The 20,883-nt window shown below is 44.9% G+C and overlaps 1 protein-coding gene across 1 annotated transcript in view; it reads right to left on the bottom strand.

The window, feature by feature from the left end:
- The window catches only part of PTPRE (protein tyrosine phosphatase receptor type E), a 285,049-nt gene extending 266,286 nt beyond the window's left edge, over nucleotides 1–18,763 (bottom strand). Inside the window, exon 1 of the mRNA XM_075348447.1 lies at nucleotides 18,505–18,763. The gene's annotated coding sequence lies outside the window, so the exon portion shown is untranslated. The remainder of the gene's footprint in view (nucleotides 1–18,504) is intronic.
- Nucleotides 18,764–20,883: the final 2,120 nt, after the last annotated feature.

Genomic DNA, 20,883 nt, shown 5'->3' with positions numbered 1-20,883 from the left:
TCAGCTGAGAGAGGACTGCGAGCCACTTTCACCTCTGAAAGAGGGCCACGAGCCACATCGAGCTTAGAGAGGGCCACAAGCCACATCCAACTCTGAGAGAGGGTTGCAAGTCACATTCAGCTCTGGGAGAGGCCCCGAGCCACATTTAGCTCTGAGGGAGGGCCGCAAGCCATATTCAACTGTGAGAGGGTCGCAAGCCACTTTCAGCTCTAAGAGAGTGTCGGGAGCCACATTCACCTCTGAAAGGGGGACACAAGCCACATCCAGCTCTGAGAGAGGGCCGTGAGCCACACATCATGGGCCCACAAGCCACAGGTTGGGGATCCCTGGCCTAGGGGATTATTTATTACATGGTTGCTCCACATCTCCATGACTGTAACATCAAACCTGTTCATAGCCTGTATCAATACGGATACATAGGCTTGCACAGGAGCTGTATACACAAAACAGTATTTTTTTTAAAAAGACACTCTTTGCAAATCTCCTACAATTTTCCCACCAACCCTTTAATTTTTATTTCTTTGCTTTTCCTTTACCGTGGGCTGGTTAATGTCTATACCCGCTGTGAATTTATCTACATCACATTACACCTCAGCTTCATTACTGGTCATTTAAAAACAGCTGACAATTGCGCTATGTCACAATGCGGCGCGTACGAGCTTCACATATAATGTCCCGCGTGCCGCCACTGACTGATTGGAAATTAAATTAACTGCGTTTTTTTCCATTCACATTCAGGATTTATACTGGGCAGGAGGAAAGCGGCCCCCGGCTATGGGAATAATGCACACGGCGTTAAATAGAAGCAATTACAAGGGATCGGTAACATATAGACAGATCTCCCCCACCTTTCCTAAATGGTAAATCTGACGTTACCCCTTCATAACTGAGTAACTCTTCTTATTTTCCTCCCTTTCTACCAAGAGCCATACAGGTTTTTTTTGGGTGGGAGGGTTTCTGCAATATAGCAGTAAAATAAGAAGGTTTTTTTGTTTTTTTTTCTGGGAGTACGAGTTGTACTTTATTATATAAAATTGTCAAAAATTACAAGTATAGTAAAAAAAAAAAAAAAAAAAAGAATGCTATTTGTAAGGTTTCATTTGTACGCTGTGCATTGTGCAGTAAATATGACCTGGCTGCGTGATTCTTCATCTCAATAGGTTTACGGTGAAACCAAACTTGTATTTTTTATTTTTTTAGATTTTAGTAGTTAAAAAAAATTCTGAATTTTGTAAAACAAAAAAAAAAAGTTTGGTTGATGATGATTTTCTCCTTAAAGGGAACCTGTCACCAGTTTTTTCAGTATTGAACCTAAAGTCTCCCCTTCTGCAGCTCCTGGGCTGCATTCTATGAAGGTGCACCTTGTACCCTGACTCCCCTTGCAGACCCCAGAAATACATTTATAAAATCTGCCGCCACCTATGCACATGACCTGTACTGGTCGGATGGGCATGCTCTTTTTCGACTCCTGTTCCCCCTCCTGCCGCTGTTTGCCATCCTCCTTTCATGATTGATGTGTCTGATACCTCCGTCATCATCCACATAGCTGGGCTGAATCTCGCGCCTGCGCAGTCATTCCCGGCTCACGCAGGCGCACTTCGCACTGCCCCATTGCGGGCAGAGCCAAAAACATAGGTGCGTTTGCACGAACCAGTGAGCTCTCTGCGCAGGCGCGAGATTATGAGAGAGCTCACAGGCTCTGGTGACAGGTGCTTTTAAAGGGTATGACCGCTCTTTGCGTCGTCCAAAACGCATGTCAAAACGCACCCTCTGGCGGTAATTGATTTTGCCCAAAGTTGCTTTTGACCACAAATTGCGTAAATGCGTATTTACCGCGTTTTAGATGCGTTTTTAGCGCTTTTGACATGCTTTTTCAATTGCGTTTTGAGAGATGCGTTTTGAACCTAAAGACACTGCTTAATAAAGTTTAAATAGTCAAACTCAATGAAAAAAAGGAAAAAAAAGAAACAAATCTATATTTTGAAGAAAATTACTGGAAATAGATTAATTTTTTAAAATTATTGCGGTAATATTATAATTTAAGAAAAAAAAGCAATAAATTATTATTTTTCTTTATTTTAATTGTCGGACTATGTGTGTGTGTAAAGGGACATATGAATTCATTATTTTTAAGTCCAAAACACATGTTTTCTGCACCTAAAAAGCAGGTAAAACGCAGGAATTTTGATGTTTCATGCTTTTTGCCATTTCTCATTGACTCCAATGTTAGCAAAACGCACCCAAAATGGCAAAAACAATTGACATGCTGCTTCTTTGAACGCATGGTTTTTGTCACAAAATATGCAAATTAAACGCTGCGTTTTAAAACGCAAACTGCGGTCTGAAAATCACCATTTTGCATAGACTTTGCTGGAAAATCAAAACACATGCCTTTTGGCATGAAAAAGGTGCAGTTCAAAACGGATCTAAAAAGCACCTGAAACGCAGGTGAAAACGCAAAGCGCAGTCATACCCTATGACCGCACTTTGCGTTTTCACCTGCGTTTCAGGTGCTTTTTAGGTCCGTTTTGTTTAGGTCCGTTTTGAACTGCAGCGGTTTCATGCCAAAATGCATGTGTTTTGATTTCCAGCAAAGTCTATGGAAAATGTTTAATTCCTGTCCGCACTTTGCGTTTTAAAACGCAGCGTTTAATTTCCATATTTTGTGGCAACAAACATGCGTTCAAAGAAGCAGCATGTCAGTTGTTTTTGCCATTTTGGGTGCGTTTTGCTAACATTGAAGTCAATGAGAAATGGCAAAAAGCAGCAAACATCAAAATTCCAGCGTTTTACCTGCTTTTTAGGTGCAGAAAACATGCGTTTTGGACTTAAAAAACGCCTGCTTTTTGGACATCAAAATAATGGAATAATATGTCCCTTTACACACACACATAGTCCGACAATTAAAAGAAAGAAAAATAATAATTTATTGCTTTTTTTTCTTAAATTATATTACCGCAATAATTTTAAAAAATTAATCTATTTCCAGTAATTTTCTTAAAAATATAGATTTGTTTCTTTTTTTTCCTTTTTTTCATCGAGTTTGACTATTTAAACTGTATTAAGCAGTGTCTTTATGTTCAAAACGGATCTCTCAAAACGCAATTGAAAAAGCATGTCAAAAGCGTTAAAAACGCATCTAAAACGCGGTAAATACGCATGCGTTTTTGGCGCTAATTTGTGGTCAAAAGCAACTTTGGGCAAAATCAATTACCGCCAAAGGGTGCGTTTTGACATGCATTTTGGACGACGCAAAGAGCGGTCATACCCTTAGTGTATGTTCACACTTGGTGTTTTGGCATCATATTTGGTGAGTAAAACATGCAGCATTTTACAGCCCTGGTGTAATTAATGAGATTTCACAAATGTCATACACACACTGCATTTTTTTTGGGTGGGGGGGGTTTAAATAAATGAATTGAATACATATATATGTAAAACAGGGGAAAGCACAAACACGTCCTTTTTGAGCCCTGTCGCAGCATGTCAATTGTTTCAGCGGTTTTGCAGCAGTTTTCACTTATTAAAGTGAATTGTTAAATAACGGAGGTAAAAACACTATAAAAATTCGCCCAAAAATTTTTTCCTGGCACCGCTCTGGTTTTTGGTGCATAATAAAAAATGCTGCAAAAACTCAACATGTGAACATAACCTTACTTTTTTATTTTTCCGCTTATTCAGCTTTGTGAATGTTTGTTTTTTTGTGCTTTGAGTTAATTTTTTTTTTGTAGGAATGATTGTAGAGTTGATATCACATTTTTCTAGCTTTTTTTGGGGAGAGAAGCAACAATGAAAAATGGCCGATCTGAACTTTTACTGTATCGGCTACATAACTTTTTTCCATACATCAGACTCTTACGGATGCAGCAATACCAAATATATTTATTTTTTTAACTAGGATAAAGGATGGGGGGTATTCCATATTACTATATTATATTGTCTTTTGTCTTTATTTTTTACTTTACTCTTTATTTCTCCTAGGGGCCTTGAACCTGTGAAAACCTGGGACTGTTTGATCGTTTGTTTGTTCTATACATTGAAATACTCCAGTATTGTAGTGTATAGAAGGAATGGTAATCCCCAAAGATGGAGTCAATGGGGGCCATCAGTAGGCAACCCACTGGCACCCCACTATTATGGAGTCATCAGGACTGCACCAGACACTGACAACATTATTTAAGGGGTTAATCAGCAGCAATTTGAGGTATTAGAGGCAAGAGGTGGCTGTATAACACAGACGGCACCTGCTCTGCAAGTGTGGCGCCCTGGACAAGCCAGGTCGTCACAGGTACTACAACAACACACCCCACACCCCGGCTAGGCACACCGAAGTCAGACAAAAATCCTTGTTGCCTCCCTCCAGGGGCTGATGTCCACACCAGGGGGTGGAGCCAAGCGGTTGGCCCCACCCACCGAGGAGTTCACAGTCCTGGAGGCGGGAAAGGAGGGCAGATAGAGAGTGTAGTTTGAGGAGTGAAGTGGTAGAGGAGCAGCCTGACCGTGTCCGGGTGCGTGGCCCGGGCACATACAGCAAGGTTGGCAGACGGTGGTGACTGTCTGCAGGAGAGGCTGATTGACGTGAACCGTAAGGACCGGGGATGGGCGGTGGCCCGCCGGTACCGGATCGGGGAGCGAAGAGAATTCAGCACCATTCGGCAGGGCCTACGGACCCCGACCAGGCTTGGAGTCGCCGTAAAACTGGTCAAATCCGTTAGCGAAGGGAACCTCCGGGGTTTCCCAGCAGTCAAGACCCGATTGAAGGCAACAGCTCAAACTGTGAAGGGAAATACAGTCACCGCCAAGGCTACAGTTCCCAGGGCCAGAGCCTGCGGGCAAAAGGGGCTCCCCCAGCATCCATCCAAGCTGGGGAGCGGGTTACCGGTGGGAAGCCACCAGAACCGAGAACACAACACAGTTGCAGGGAAAGGCAGTCACCACCAACCTACCGGGAGAAGAACCATCGCAGCCGTCTGTGGGACCCGTCCATCCAGCCGTTTGTTTTACCGGAGACTTTGTGTTCATCATTGGCTGAGTGAGTATCACTGTGCCGTGCGGCACCGCGCTGCCCCCGCGACCCTGCACCTCACCAGGTCCCGTAACCCACCTGCCATCCCATCCTCACCAGGCCCTGGGACAACCAACCCCCCTACCCACGGAGGGGCAAAACAACATCCAAGCTGCTCCCTGTCATCGCTCCTGGGATCCCCGTTTAGAGCAGCGGTGGTGTCACAACCTCACCACAACCGTGGGTGGCGTCACGGACAATAAATCCCCCAACCAACCCCCCTTTTCATTCACGGGCGAGGAGCGCCGCTCGAGTCCCCGGGATCCGGCCCACCGCTCAAGCCACCACCGAGCAGCAGCAGCCGGACCCGAGCAGTGGGTGAGCGCAGCGTTCCCTCCTCCGCCCGCGACACAAGGAGTGAGCTCAGCTCCTGAGCCTTTTTCCTGCACCCATCCCTGCATAAGACGTACTAGTAACATCCTATGTCAGAAAGGGGTTAAAGGTAACATCTCAAAATTATTTTACTACAAAAACTAGTAGTACGGCTATATAGATCCTATTAGAACAAGAAAAATGATACCTCTCTGGTAATAATCTGATGTGCCAGAGCTGAGTAGTTCAGCTTTGAAACCACATGCAAATTAGCCTGGAAGTGCACTGGGGGTGTGTCTATACTCTAGTGGGCACGCCCCTAATGCACTTCCAGGCAAACTAAGATGTGGCTTCAAAACTTAATTTCTCAGCAATGGCACATCCGATTACTACAAGACAGGCATCATTTTTATTGTTATTTTAGGACCTATACAGACAGTTATATATATATATATAGCGCAAATTTTTTTTTCAGGGGAAAAAGTAGTTGGAGTATTGTGGGTACGCTTGATGCATGTGAAAGCTCAGCCCTCCATGTGACATCTCACGGCCTCTGTATTTCTCGGTAATGATGTGTGTGAATTGCTCGGCTATGACTTCATCACTACATTTCCTCGAGACACCAGTGACAGGATGTAAGTATTTCCTAAGAACCCAGTGAAGATAATACAGTGCTCTAGATAGAGAGATTGAAGGGCTTTTCCCATTTTACAGAAATATGGGAAATTTACAGGATATGCCATAAAATCTAGAGAGGCACGGGTGTGAAGAATGGGAGTCTCATTCACCAGTAACTCTGGAGGATTTCCCCATAGAAGTAAATGGAGAAGTGGCCATGGTATTAACGTGTAAGACTGCAGAGAAGAAAAGGAACCACGTGTGAATATGGTTTTGGCTTTGGAAAGATGAGGTTGTATTAGCTACAATAGGAGTCCTGCAACGTACAGGAGGGAGGCGGAAAAGAAAAAAAATAATGATATAGATTACCAATGAAGAGCTATGCAACTCTCTCGGTCTGCCTATCTGTCTACATGCCTGCCTATCTAATTGTCTGCTTGCCTGCATATCTGTCTGCCTGTCTGTGTATCTGCCTATTTATCTATCTATCTATTATCTATCTATCCCTCTATCTATCTATCTATCTATCCCTCTATCTATCTATCTATCTATCTATCTATCTCTCTATCTATCTATCTATCCTAATATCTATCTATCTATCTATCTATCCTAATATCTATCTATCTATCCATTATCTATCCCTCTATCTATCTATAGATCCCTCTATCTATCTATCCCTCTATCTATCTATCTCTCTATCTATCCATCTATCTACCCCTCTATCTGTCTATCCATCTATCTATCCATCTATCTATCCCTCTATCTATCCCTCTATCTATCTATAGATCCCTGTATCTATCTATCCCTCTATCTATCTATAGATCCCTGTATCTATCTATCCATCTATCTATCTATCTATCTATCTATCCCTCTATCTATCTATAGATCCCTCTATCTATCTATCCCTCTATCTATCCCTCTATCTATCTATCTATCTATCTATCTATCCCTCTATCTATCTTTCTATCTATCTATCCCTCTATCTATCTATCTATCCATCTATCCATCTATCTATCCCTCTATCTATCCCTCTATCTATCTATCTTTCTATCTTTCTTTCTATCTATCCCTCTATCTATTATTATTATTTATTATTATAGCGCCATTTATTCCATGGCGCTTTACAAGTGAAAGAGGGTATACGTACAACAATCATTAACAGTACAAGACAGACTGGTATAGGAGGAGAGAGGACCCTGCCCGCGAGGGCTCACAGTCTACAGGGTATCTATCTATCTATCCCTCTATCTATCTATCTATCTATCTATCCCTCTATCTATCCCTCTATCTATCTATCTATCTATCTATCTATCTATCCCTCTATCTATCCCTCTATCTATCTATCTATCTATCTATCTATCTATCTATCCCTCTCTCTATCTATCTATCTATCCCTCTATCTATCTATCTATCTATCCCTCTATCTATCTATCTATCTATCCCTCTATCTATCTATCTATCTATCTATCTATCTCTCTATCTATCTATCTATCTATCTATCTATCCCTCTATCTATCTATCTATCTATCTATCCCTCTATCTATCCCTCTATCTATCTATCTATCTATCTATCTATCCCTCTATCTATCCCTCTATCTATCTATCTATCTATCTATCCCTCTCTCTATCTATCTATCTATCCCTCTATCTATCTATCTATCTATCCCTCTATCCATCTATCTATCTATCTATCTATCTATCTATCCCTCTATCTATCTATCTATCTATCTATCCCTCTATCTATCCCTCTATCTATCCTTCTATCTATCTATCTATCTATCTATCCATCTATCCTTCTATCTATCTATCTATCTATCCCTCTATCTATCCCTCTATCTATCTATCTATCTATCTATCCCTCTCTCTATCTATCTATCTATCTATCTATCTATCTATCTATCTATCTATCTATCTATCTATCTATCCCTCTATCTATCTATCTATCTATCCCTCTATCTATCTATCTATCTATCTATCTATCTATCTATCTATCTATCTCTCTATCTATCCCTCTATCTATCTATCTATCTATCTATCTATCCCTCTATCTATCCCTCTATCTATCTATCTATCTATCCCTCTCTCTATCTATCTATCTATCCCTCTATCTATCTATCTATCTATCCCTCTATCTATCTATCCCTCTATCTATCTATCTATCTATCCCTCTATCTATCTATCTATCTATCTATCTATCTATCTATCTATCTATCTATCTATCTATCTATCCCTCTATCTATCCCTCTATCTATCCTTCTATCTATCTATCTATCTATCTATCTATCTATCTATCTATCTATCTATCCATCTATCCCTCTATCTATCTATCTATCTATCTATCTATCCATCTACTTGCCTGCCTATCTGCCTGTCTGGCCGGCTTGCTCTCTATCTACAGTATGCTAGAATATCAGCACTGTATGGAAGCAGGGTGACAACCTCTATGGCAGTTCCAAAATCACATACATAGGCCCTGATTTCTTCTCTTTTTGTGCTTTTTTAGGGTAAAAGTTTGATGTTATTGTAAATTCATTATGGCTTTTTCTCCATTCATGAAGCTTTTTTAAGTCCTTGTCATTTTGTAGATTTGCTAGTCAATGTGGTTTTCACTGTCCAGATACTTTCAGCTAACTCATCAGTTGGGAAGTTTTGTAATGTCACAACAATTTGAGCAATTGCACACAGAACACTTTTTAACCCATAACATGAAAGGTTAATATTATAACTTCCATTACATAATCTTCAGTTTTACTGAATGTAATTCCTGCAAAAATGAATACAGCTGTCACGAGTATGTCCCGTTACTTCTGGGGGATCTGGGATCAGGAGGTCTCAGCGCATAATTGATCACAGGTCCTCTGTGGAGTCACTTGACTTTTAGAGTGGATTTACTTTCTTTGATACTAAAGGGGTTAAGGACCCTTTCCTTTCTGACCGAGATTACTCATAGCTTTCTCACAGCTGCAACATCTTATCATCACTCCCTTCCGCCATATTTACCCACTCCTGGCTTCACTACATGCCAGTTATAGTTCTTCTATACTGAAAACTTTGAAGGAGCCTGTCTTTGGAGAAGCTGAGGTGTTTGTTTCAGTTGCAGCTGTGAAGATTCTTGCTGGAGATTCTGTGGAGTGCTATTTGTTGAGTCTTTCCCCACCCGTTTCTCTTGCCTTCCTAGTGCTGTTTTATTGCAGTAGTGAGACTAGTGTCTCGCTGGCCTACGTACTACTCAGGGTGAGTTCAGGGCCAGAGAAGGCCTAGGCAGGTGATGGCACATGGGGGAAGGCACATGGGACGTTAGTGAGAGAAGGGATTAGACCCAGGTGAGTGTTTTAGGAGGTGACCCCACTCCATGCCAGGTCCTTCCATCAAACATGAAACATTTTGCTGGCGCAAAAGTGAAGACAAGCCCAAAAATCGGTTTGGCACAAATAATAAATTGGCACTATGGACTGCCACCCCCCAAAAAAAACCTATAATAAAAAATGATGACTCAGCACAACCACCCACAAACTAGCTATCACCTCGTTTTGTAAAGTAGTAATTGGCATAACCCGGCAAGGTTATCCTCCTAATCTCATGGTTTTGACTACATGATTGTGTCAACACAAAGCATCCAGAGAACATGAAGCATTTCTGGAATTCTGTGGGAAGAAGGCACCAAACACAATATAGAGGATGCTTTATTCTATGAGATTTACAAGCCAAATATGAGGCGTGCGGTGCGCCCCTTGTCTGGACACTTGTTGAGGGGTGTATTTACTAGTCACGTTATGTTGGAAGCTTGCACCTTAAATACTTCTGTCTACCAGGACGAAGGAGAAAATATCTGCAGAGAGCTCCACATGTTACCACAAAACTGCACAAAATCCAGAATATTCATTCACAAGACAGGGAGATCAATAACAAGAAGAAGCCTCAGTATATTACCGGATTTTTAGGATTATAAAACACACTTTTCCTCCCAAAAAATCTGGGAGGAAAATGAGGGGTGCGTCTTATAATGCGAATGTAGCTTAACTGGAGGTGGAGAATGGGCGCTGTGCTGGGTGCAGGGCGCTGTGTTGGCTGCGGTGGGGGCTGTGCTGGCTGCGGTGGGGGCTGTGCTGGGTGCAGGGTGCTGTGCTGGCTGCGGTGGGGGCTGTGCTGGCTGCGGTGGGGGCTGTGCTGGCTGCGGTGGGGGCTGTGCTGGCTGCGGTGGGGGCTGTGCTGGCTGCGGTGGGGGCTGTGCTGGGTGCGAGGCGCTGTGTTGGCTGCGGTGAGGGCTGTGCTGGCTGCGGTGGGGGCTGTGCTGGCTGCGGTGGGGGCTGTGCTGGCTGCGGTGGGGGCTGTGCTGGCTGCGGTGGGGGCTGTGCTGGTTGTGGTGGGGGCTGTGCTGGTTGTGGTGGGGGCTGTGCTGGCTGCGGTGGGGGCTGTGCTGGTTGTGGTGGGGGCTGTGCTGTCTGCGGTGGGGGCTGTGCTGGCTGCGGTGGGGGCTGTGCTGGCTGCGGTGGGGGCTGTGCTGGTTGTGATGGGGGCTGTGCTGGTTGCGGGGCGCTGTGTTGGCTGCGGTGAGGGCTGTGCTGGCTGCGGTGGGGGCTGTGCTGGCTGCGGTGGGGGCTGTGCTGGCTGCGGTGGGAGCTGTGCTGGCTGCGGTGGGGGCTGTGCTGGCTGCAGTAGGGGCTGTGCTGGCTGCGGTGAGGGCTGTTCTGGCTGCAGTGAGGGCTGTGCTGGCTGCGGTGGGTGCTAGATAGATAGATAGAATCATAGATAGATAGATAGAATCATAGATAGATAGAATCATAGATAGATAGAAATAGAATCATAGATAGATAGATAGCTATAGATAGATAGATAGCTAAAGATAGGATAGATAGATAGATAGATAGAAGGATAGATAGATAGAAGAATAGATAGATAGAAGAAGAATAGATAGATAGATAGCGATAGATAGATAGATAGATAGATAGCGATAGATAGATAGATAGATAGATAGAGGGATAGATAGATAGAAGAAAAATAGATAGATAGATAGATAGATTATGAATAGGGATGATCAAATACCTCAAATATTCGGCAACACCCATATTCGCCGAATAGGTCGCTGCTATTCGACTATTTGCGAATATTCGATATGCAATGTAAGTCTATGGGAAACCCGAATAGTTGCCGAATAGCAACTATTCGGGCTTCCGATAGACTTACATTGCGCATGGAACATTCACATAGCGGCGACCTATTCATCGGATATTCGTGAAGCCGAATATTGCCGAATATTTGTGATATTCGATCATCCCTAATTATGAAGTATTTTGGGGGCTTCTAGCACTGAACACGATATTTTCATAATATCATTATCTACAATCCTCATTGTTTCATTGCTATAAACCATTTTTATGGATTGAAGAGATCAATCAGTCCCTGACATGTTGGACATCTATGTACACCACAAACAGGACCGTCATGCTGACGAGATGATTGACCACTTCACAGGGACACAAGGGGCTAAGAAAACTTTTGGAAGTGGCCATATAACCGATTAGAGATTTCTAACCAACTGATAAATTCCGCCTTCACTTATCTTTTTGCCCACAGGTTGTGTCTGTGACAGGCTGGACACATTACTCCACATAAGAAGTTGAGTAACTTTGTAAATACGTTGCATTACTTATTTAGCACTGATCTGCACTTACAGACTTTACTACGCTTCAGAGCTGCATTCACAAATCTGCTCTTTGCTATTGATTTAAAAAAACTTGTGGTCATACACAATCTCCTAACAGCCTACCTGAGATCATATGACGGATGGAGAGATTAGGGTTATCATACATTACAGACAGCCGCCAACCGAACGCTTGTTTGACCAACATCCATTCCTCCTGACTCCTAGCTAGCGATTTCAGCTCTGAAGCTAGCAGAATTCTGATAGCAACCCACATTTTATGTTTATTGGTAGAGACTGTGAAGACTTGGGCTTGTGTACTAGAGATCACCAAAAAGATCAGCAGGACCTTGGTCCAGTGGCCGTGTCAGTAGGCCATGGATGCAAGAGCAAAGGACCGTGACCTTGCTCCTACCTGCACCTTCCGGATTAGTAGGCCGAAAGGATAGCATATCCAGGGATTTGGCAGGTAGGAGGGGGTCTTCAGGGCTCTGGTCCATAGATGACTTATGTGGCCACTGGACCGGGGTCCTGACTCTTTCCAAGCATCTCTAATATGCTCCCATTTGATTGATTCTGATGGAAACCACCAAGATGTCAGGAGCAAATCAACACTATAGGAACAAGGATTTCCATAACTGCAGACTCCAGAATATGCATCACACACCATGAAGAATTGAGCGTGGCAGTCCCAGCCCCAATAATCTAAATTATGCATATTAGTCTCAAACCAGTATAGAATCCCAATAACTGGCATCTGCACACAGCATAGAATCCCAATAACTGGCATCTGCACACAGAATAAAATCCCAATAACTGTCATCTGCACACAGCATAGAATCCCAATAACCAGCATCAGCACACAGCATAGAATCCCAATAACTGGCATCAGTACACAGCATAGAATCCCAATAACCGGCATCAGCACACAGCATAGAATCCCAATAACCAGCATCAGCACACAGCATAGAATCCCAATAACCGGCTTCAGCACACAGCATAGTATCCCAATAACTGTCATCTGCACACAGCATAGAATCCCAATGACCGGCATCTGCACACAGCATAGAATCCCAATAACTGGCATCAGTACACAGCATAGAATCCCAATAACCGGCATCAGCACACAGCATAGAATCCCAATAACCAGCATCAGCACACAGCATAGAATCCCAATAACCGGCTTCAGCACACAGCATAGTATCCCAATAACTGTCATCTGCACACAGCATAGAATCCCAATGACCGGCATCTGCACACAGCATAGAATCCCAATAACCGGCATCAGCACACAGCATAGAATCCCAATGACCGGCATCTGCACACAGCATAGTATCCCAATAACCGGCATCAGCACACAGCATAGAATCCCAATAACCGGCATCAGCACACAGCATAGAATCCCAATAACCGGCCTCTACACACAGCATAGAATCCCAATAACCGGCATCAGCACACAGCATAGAATCCCAATAACCGGCATCAGCACACAGCATAGTATCCCAATAACCGGTATCTGCACACAGCATAGAATCCCAATAACCGGCCTCTACACACAGCATAGAATCCCAATAACCGGCATCTGCACACAGCATAGTATCCCAATAACCGGCATCAGCACACAGCATAGAATCCCAATAACCGGTATCTGCACACAGCATAGAATCCCAGTAACCGGCATCAGCACACAGCATAGAATCCCAATAACTGGCATCTGCACACAGTATAGTATCCCAATAACCGGTATCTGCACACAGCATAGAATCCCAATAACCGGCATCAGCACACAGCATAGAATCCCAATAACCAGCATCTGCACACAGCATAGTATCCCAATAACCAGCATCTGCACACAGTATAGAATCCCAATAACCGGCATCAGCACACAGCATAGTATCCCAGTAACCGGCATCAGCACACAGCATAGAATCCCAATAACCGGCATCAGCACACAGCATAGTATCCCAATAACCGGTATCTGCACACAGCATAGTATCCCAATAACCGGCCTCTACACACAGCATAGAATCCCAATAACCGGCATCTGCACACAGCATAGAATCCCAATAACCGGCCTCTACACACAGCATAGTATCCCAATAACCAGCATCTGCACACAGCATAGTATCCCAATAACCAGCATCTGCACACAGTATAGAATCCCAATAACCGGCATCAGCACACAGCATAGAATCCCAATAACCAGCCTCTACACACAGCATAGTATCCCAATAACCAGCATCTGCACACAGAATAGAATCCCAATAACCGGCTTCAGCACACAGCATAGTATCCCAATAACTGGCATCTGCACACAGCATAGTATCCCAATAACCGGCATCAGCACACAGCATAGAATCCCAATAACCAGCATCAGCACACAGTATAGTATCCCAATAACCAGCATCTGCACACAGCATAGAATCCCAATAACCGGCATCAGCACACAGCATAGAATCCCAATAACCGGCATCTGCACACAGTATAGAATCCCAATAACCGGCATCAGCACACAGCATAGTATCCCAATAACCGGCATCTGCACACAGTATAGAATCCCAATAACCGGCATCAGCACACAGCATAGTATCCCAATAACCGGCATCTGCACACAGTATAGAATCCCAATAACCGGCATCAGCACACAGCATAGAATCCCAATAACCGGCATCTGCACACAGTATAGAATCCCAATAACCGGCATCTGCACACAGCATAGAATCCCAATAACCGGCATCAGCACACAGCATAGTATCCCAATAACCGGCATCAGCACACAGCATAGAATCCCAATAACCGGCATCAGCACACAGCATAGAATCCCAATAACCAGCATCAGCACACAGCATAGAATCCCAATAACCAGCATCAGCACACAGCATAGTATCCCAATAACCGGCATCAGCACACAGCATAGAATCCCAATAACCGGCATCAGCACACAGCATAGAATCCCAATAACCGGCATCAGCACACAGCATAGAATCCCAATAACCAGCATCAGTACACAGCATAGAATCCCAATAACCGGCATCAGCACACAGCATAGAATCCCAATAACTGGCATCAGCACACAGCATAGTATCCCAATAACCGGCATCAGCACACAGCATAGAATCCCAATAACCGGCATCAGCACACAGCATAGTATCCCAATAACCGGCATCAGCACACAGCACACTAATCTTACGACTGTCAAATTGTGGCTGCAAAACTACAACTCCCATCATGTCTGAATGCCACAGACCTCCAGAAGGAGTCTCATATCAGGACGGAGCTGCACTCAGGTGACCCCCAGGGAAGCGCTGCACACAGGTTGTGCCAGTAATCAGCAGCTCTGTCATTAGCTAGGAGGGGACACGTGACTGGGACTTCTACCCCATCCTACCATATACTCTGCAGTCAGATCATCAATAGCCACTGGGCGGGATGCTCTGCAGCACTGTGCAGAACAGTGTGCTATCGATATGAGGATCTGCATCAGCGGCACACTCTGCAGAGCATTACATTATACTCACAGCAGTGACATGACATGCGGCTATCCTGCAATATATATGATTGGACATTAGCGCTGAGGCATTTCTATGCTGTATCTTGTAGGTACGAAGTTCTGCATCAGCTGTGTTCTGTATGGGATGCTATGACTTGTGAGAATGGGGTTCTGCATCAGCAGCAATCTGTGCACAACTTATACTATAATTTGTAAAAAATGAGGTTCTGCGTCAGCTGTGTTCAGTGCATCCATTTAACTATGCCCATAGATATGAAGTTCTGCATCAGTTATGGCCTGTGTGTCCACTTTACTATGCCCATAGATATGAGGTTCTGCATCAGCTGTCCTCTGTGCATCCCCTTTACTATGCCTGTAGATATGAGGTTCTGCATCAGCTATGGTCTGTGCATATCCTATACTATGCCTGTAGATATGAGGTTCTGCATCAGCTGTCCTCTGTGCATCCCCTTTACTATGCCTGTAGATATGAGGTTCTGCATCAGCTGTGCTGTGTGCATCCCCTTTACTTTGCCTGTAGATATGAGGTTCTGCATCAGCTATGCTCAGTGCATTCCCCTTACTATGCCTGTAGATATGAGGTTCTGCATCAGCTGTGCTCTGTGCATCTCCTTTACTATGCCTGTAGATATGAGGTTCTGCATCAGCTGTGCTGTGTGCATCCCCTTTACTTTGCCTGTAGATATGAGGTTCTGCATCAGCTATGCTCAGTGCATTCCCCTTACTATGCCCATAGATATGAGGTTCTGCATCAGCTGTGCTCTGTGCATCCCCTTTACTATGCCTGTAGATATGAGGTTCTGCATCAGCTGTGCTCTGTGCATCCCCTTTACTATGCCCGTATATATGAGGTTCTCCATCAGCTGTGCTCTGTGCATCCCCTTTACTATGCCCATAGATATGAGGTTCTGCATCAGCTATGCTCAGTGCATTCCCCTTACTATGCCTGTAGATATGAGGTTCTGCATCAGCTGTCCTCTGTGCATCCCCTTTACTATGCCTGTAGATATGAGGTTCTGCATCAGCTGTGCTCTGTGCATCCCCTTTACTATGCCTGTAGATATGAGGTTCTGCATCAGCTATGCTCAGTGCATTCCCCTTACTATGCCTGTAGATATGAGGTTCTGCATCAGCTGTGCTCTGTGCATCCCCTTTACTGTGCCTGTAGATATGAGGTTCTGCATCAGCTGTGCTCTGTGCATTCCCTTTACTATGCCTGTAGATATGAGGTTCTGCATCAGCTGTGCTCTGTGCATCCCCTTTACTATGCCTGTAGATATGAGGTTCTGCATCAGCTATGCTCAGTGCATTCCCCTTACTATGCCTGTAGATATGAGGTTCTGCATCAGCTGTGCTCTGTGCATCCCCTTTACTGTGCCTGTAGATATGAGGTTCTGCATCAGCTATGCCCTGTGCATTCCCCTTACTATGCCTGTAGATATGAGGTTCTGCATCAGCTGTGCTCTGTGCATCCCCTTTACTATGCCTGTAGATATGAGGTTCTGCATCAGCTGTGCTCTGTGCATCCCCTTTACTATGCCTGTAGATATGAGGTTCTGCATCAGCTGTGCTCTGTGCATACCCTTTACTATGCCTGTAGATATGAGGTTCTGCATCAGCTGTGCTCTGTGCATCCCCTTTACTATGCCTGTAGATATGAGGTTCTGCATCAGCTGTGCTCTGTGCATCCCCTTTACTATGCCTGTAGATATGAGGTTCTGCATCAGCTGTGCTCTGTGCATACCCTTTACTATGCCTGTAGATATGAGGTTCTGCATCAGCTGTGCTCTGTGCATTCCCTTTACTATGCCTGTAGATATGAGGTTCTGCATCAGCTGTGCTCTGTGCATCCCCTTTACTATGCCTGTAGATATGAGGTTCTGCATCAGCTGTGCTCTGTGCATCCCCTTTACTATGCCTGTAGATATGAGGTTCTGCATCAGCTGTGCTCTGTGCATCCCCTTTACTATGCCTGTAGATATGAGGTTCTGCATCAGCTGTGCTCTGTGCATCCCCTTTACTATGCCTGTAGATATGAGGTTCTGCATCAGCTGTGCTCTGTGCATCCCCTTTACTATGCCTGTAGATATGAGGTTCTGCATCAGCTGTGCTCTGTGCATACCCTTTACTATGCCTGTAGATATGAGGTTCTGCATCAGCTGTGCTCTGTGCATTCCCTTTACTATGCCTGTAGATATGAGGTTCTGCATCAGCTGTGCTCTGTGCATACCCTTTACTATGCCTGTAGATATGAGGTTCTGCATCAGCTGTGCTCTGTGCATTCCCTTTACTATGCCTGTAGATATGAGGTTCTGCATCAGCTGTGCTCTGTGCATCCCCTTTACTATGCCTGTAGATATGAGGTTCTGCATCAGCTGTGCTCTGTGCATCCCCTTTACTATGCCTGTAGATATGAGGTTCTGCATCAGCTGTGCTCTGTGCATTCCCTTTACTATGCCTGTAGATATGAGGTTCTGCATCAGCTGTGCTCTGTGCATCCCATTTACTATGCCTGTAGATATGAGGTTCTGCATCAGCTGTGCTCTGTGCATCCCCTTTACTATGCCTGTAGATATGAGGTTCTGCATCAGCTGTGCTCTGTGCATCCCCTTTACTATGCCTGTAGATATGAGGTTCTGCATCAGCTGTGCTCTGTGCATCCCCTTTACTATGCCTGTAGATATGAGGTTCTGCATCAGCTGTGCTCTGTGCATCCCCTTTACTATGCCTGTAGCTATGAGGTTCTGCATCAGCTGTGCTCTGTGCATTCCCTTTACTATGCCCATAGATATGAGGTTCTGCATCAGCTGTGCCCTGTGCATCTCCTTTACTATGCCTGTAGATATGAGGTTCTGCATCAGCTGTGCCCTGTGCATCTCCTTTACTATGCCTGTAGATATGAGGTTCTGCATCAGCTGTGCTCTGTGCATCCCCTTTACTATGCCTGTAGCTATGAGGTTCTGCATCAGCTGTGCTCTGTGCATTCCCTTTACTATGCCCATAGATATGAGGTTCTGCATCAGCTGTGCCCTGTGCATCTCCTTTACTATGCCTGTAGCTATGAGGTTCTGCATCAGCTATAGTCTGTAAATAACACTGAGCTGCCATGTAGTAATGAGGTTCTGCATCAGCTTCGGTCGTTCAGATCACTCTGCTTTGCCATGTTGAAACGAGCTTCTGCAGAAAATGTGGTACTGTCAAAAAATGGCCATGTGTGTAGGTATCTGAATCAATGCAGCCCGTGATATCCACCCACTCAGCCTGTGCAACCCTCCCACGCAGCCATGAGGTTCTGCAGCAGCCGCGGTCCAGTCCCCCTCCCGCAGCACCGCCGTCCACAGTGAGTGAAGTTCTTACTTGCGGCTGCAGTGTCCTCCGGAGCCGTCCTCCCCGCCTCACACCGGAGCCGCCGCACTGCTGTCCCCGGGGCCGGCGCTCCGCTCCGCTCCTCGGCTGCGCTTCATTTCCTGGACAGTGTTACTCAAGCAGAAGAGAAACAATCCTCCCATGTGCTGCGCCACTGCTGAGGGGGCGCCTCCAGTGATGGGGAACCCGGCCGGAGCCCCCTGTACAGCCCCGGAGTACGGAGAACACGGCGCTGCAGGAGGGGCCACCGAGCCCACACCGGAGGGAGCAGCCGGCAGCAGGGATTGGTCTCTACTGTACATGACAGTCCATGAATGGGAAAAGCCTCCTCCTCCGCCTCCCTGCTGCATCAGCGCAGACCGGCACTGTACAATGGGAAGGGAGGGATGGAGAGATAGAGAGAGATAATAGAGAGAGAGGATAGAAATAGGGATAGAGAGAGAGGATAGAAAGAGGGATAGAGAGAGAGGATAGAAACAGGGAAAGAGAGAGAGAGAGGATAGAAACAGGGAAAGAGAGAGAGAGTGATAGAGAGAGAGAGTGATAGAGAGAGAGGGAGAGAGAGAAAGGATAGAAAGAGGGATAGGGGGAGAGAGATAGATCATAGAGGGATAGAGAGAGAAAGGATAGAAAGAGGGAAAGAGAGAGAGAGAGTGATAGAGAGAGAGGGAAAGAGAGAAAGGATAGAAAGAGGGATAGGGGGAGAGAGATAGAGCATAGAGGGTTAGAGAGAGAAAGGATAGAAAGAGGGTAAGAGAGAGAGATAGAGAGTGATAGAGAGAGAGGGAGAGAGAAAGGATAGAGGGATAGGGGGGAGAGATGAATGGATAGAGGGAGGGGGGAGGGAGAGAGATGGAGCATAGAGAGAGAAAGGATAGAAAGAGGGATAGAGAGAGATAATAGAGAGTGGGAGGGAGGATAGAGGGAAAGAGAGAAAGGATAGCAAGAGGGATAGAGAGAGAAAGATAATAGAGAGAGAAAGGAAAGAGGGAAAGAGAGAGGGGGAGAGAGGATAGAAAAGGGGATAGAAAGAGGCATGGGGGAGAGATAGAGTATAGAGGGATAGAGAGAGAAAGGATAGAAAGAGGGATAGAGAGAGAGAGAGGGGGGAGTGATGAATGGATGGAGGGGGAGAGAGAAGAGGGAGGGAGAGAGAGATAATAGAGAGAGGGAGAGAGGATAGAAGGATAGGGATAGAGAGATAGAGGGATAGAGGGAGAAAGGATTGAGGGAGAGGGGGAGATTTATGGATAGAGATAGAGGGATAGAAAGAAGGGGAGAGAGCTGGAGAGATAGAGAGAGATAATAGAGAGAGGGAGAGAGAAAGGATAGAGGGATAGGGGAGAGTGAGAGGGAGAAAGGATAGAAAAGAGGGATAGAGGGAGATAATAGAGAGAGGAGGAGAGAGAAAGGATAGAAGGAGAGAGAGAGGATAGAGAGGGAGAGATATAGATATAGAGAGATAGAGGATAGAGAGAAGGAGAGAGAGAAAGGAGAGAGGGATAGATAGAGATGGATGACTAGAGAGAGATAATAGAGAGAGAGAAACAGAGAGAGAGATGAATGGATAGAGGGAGAGAGATAGAGGATAGAGAGGGAGGTGAGATAGAGGGAGAGAGAAAGGATAGAGGGAGAGAGAGCGATAATAGAGAGAGGGAGAGAGAGAAAAGATAGAATGAGAGATGAATGGATAGATAGAGGGAGAGAGATAGAGAGAGGGAGAGATAGAGATGGATGAATAGAGAGAGAGACAGAGAGAGATAGAGGATAGAGGGAGAGAGAGGGGTAGGGAGAGATAGAGGGAGAGATATAGAAGGAAATATAGAGAGAGATATAGGATCGAGAGAGGGATAATAGAGAGAGAAGAGAGATAGAGGATAGCGAGATAGAGGGTAAAGAGAGATAGAGGGATACAGAGAGATGAGGGAGAGATAGAGGGATAGAGAGACAGAAATGCAGAGTGATAAAGAAAGAGACAATATATATAGAGAGACAGAGGATAGAAACAGCGATAGAGAGAGAAAGAGAGATGATAGAGAGAGAGAATGGATAGATACATAGATAACTAGAAGGATAGATACAGTAATATATATGAAGTAGATAAATCAACAAAATATATGTATATGTATGTGTGTATATATGTTCAGTAATACCTTGTGTGCGCCAAGGTGTAAACCATGAATACGTAAGATATAAATTGCATCGCTGCTGTATAGAGTATATAAAACGAGCGCCATGTACCTCAGTGTTGGTGCGGTGTATACGGCAGTTTATATTTCATGCCTTCAAAGTTTGCATACACAGCGCACAGATACACATGGAGTCACCTCAGCTTGCACCTGTTCACACTAGCTTCATTCTTGTAAGAGG

This window comes from Anomaloglossus baeobatrachus, chromosome 5 (assembly GCF_048569485.1).
Source record: "Anomaloglossus baeobatrachus isolate aAnoBae1 chromosome 5, aAnoBae1.hap1, whole genome shotgun sequence".
Taxonomy (NCBI): Eukaryota; Metazoa; Chordata; class Amphibia; order Anura; family Aromobatidae; genus Anomaloglossus; species Anomaloglossus baeobatrachus.
Note: the sequence above shows the minus strand (reverse complement) of the source record. Positions and strands in the feature narration are given on the sequence as shown.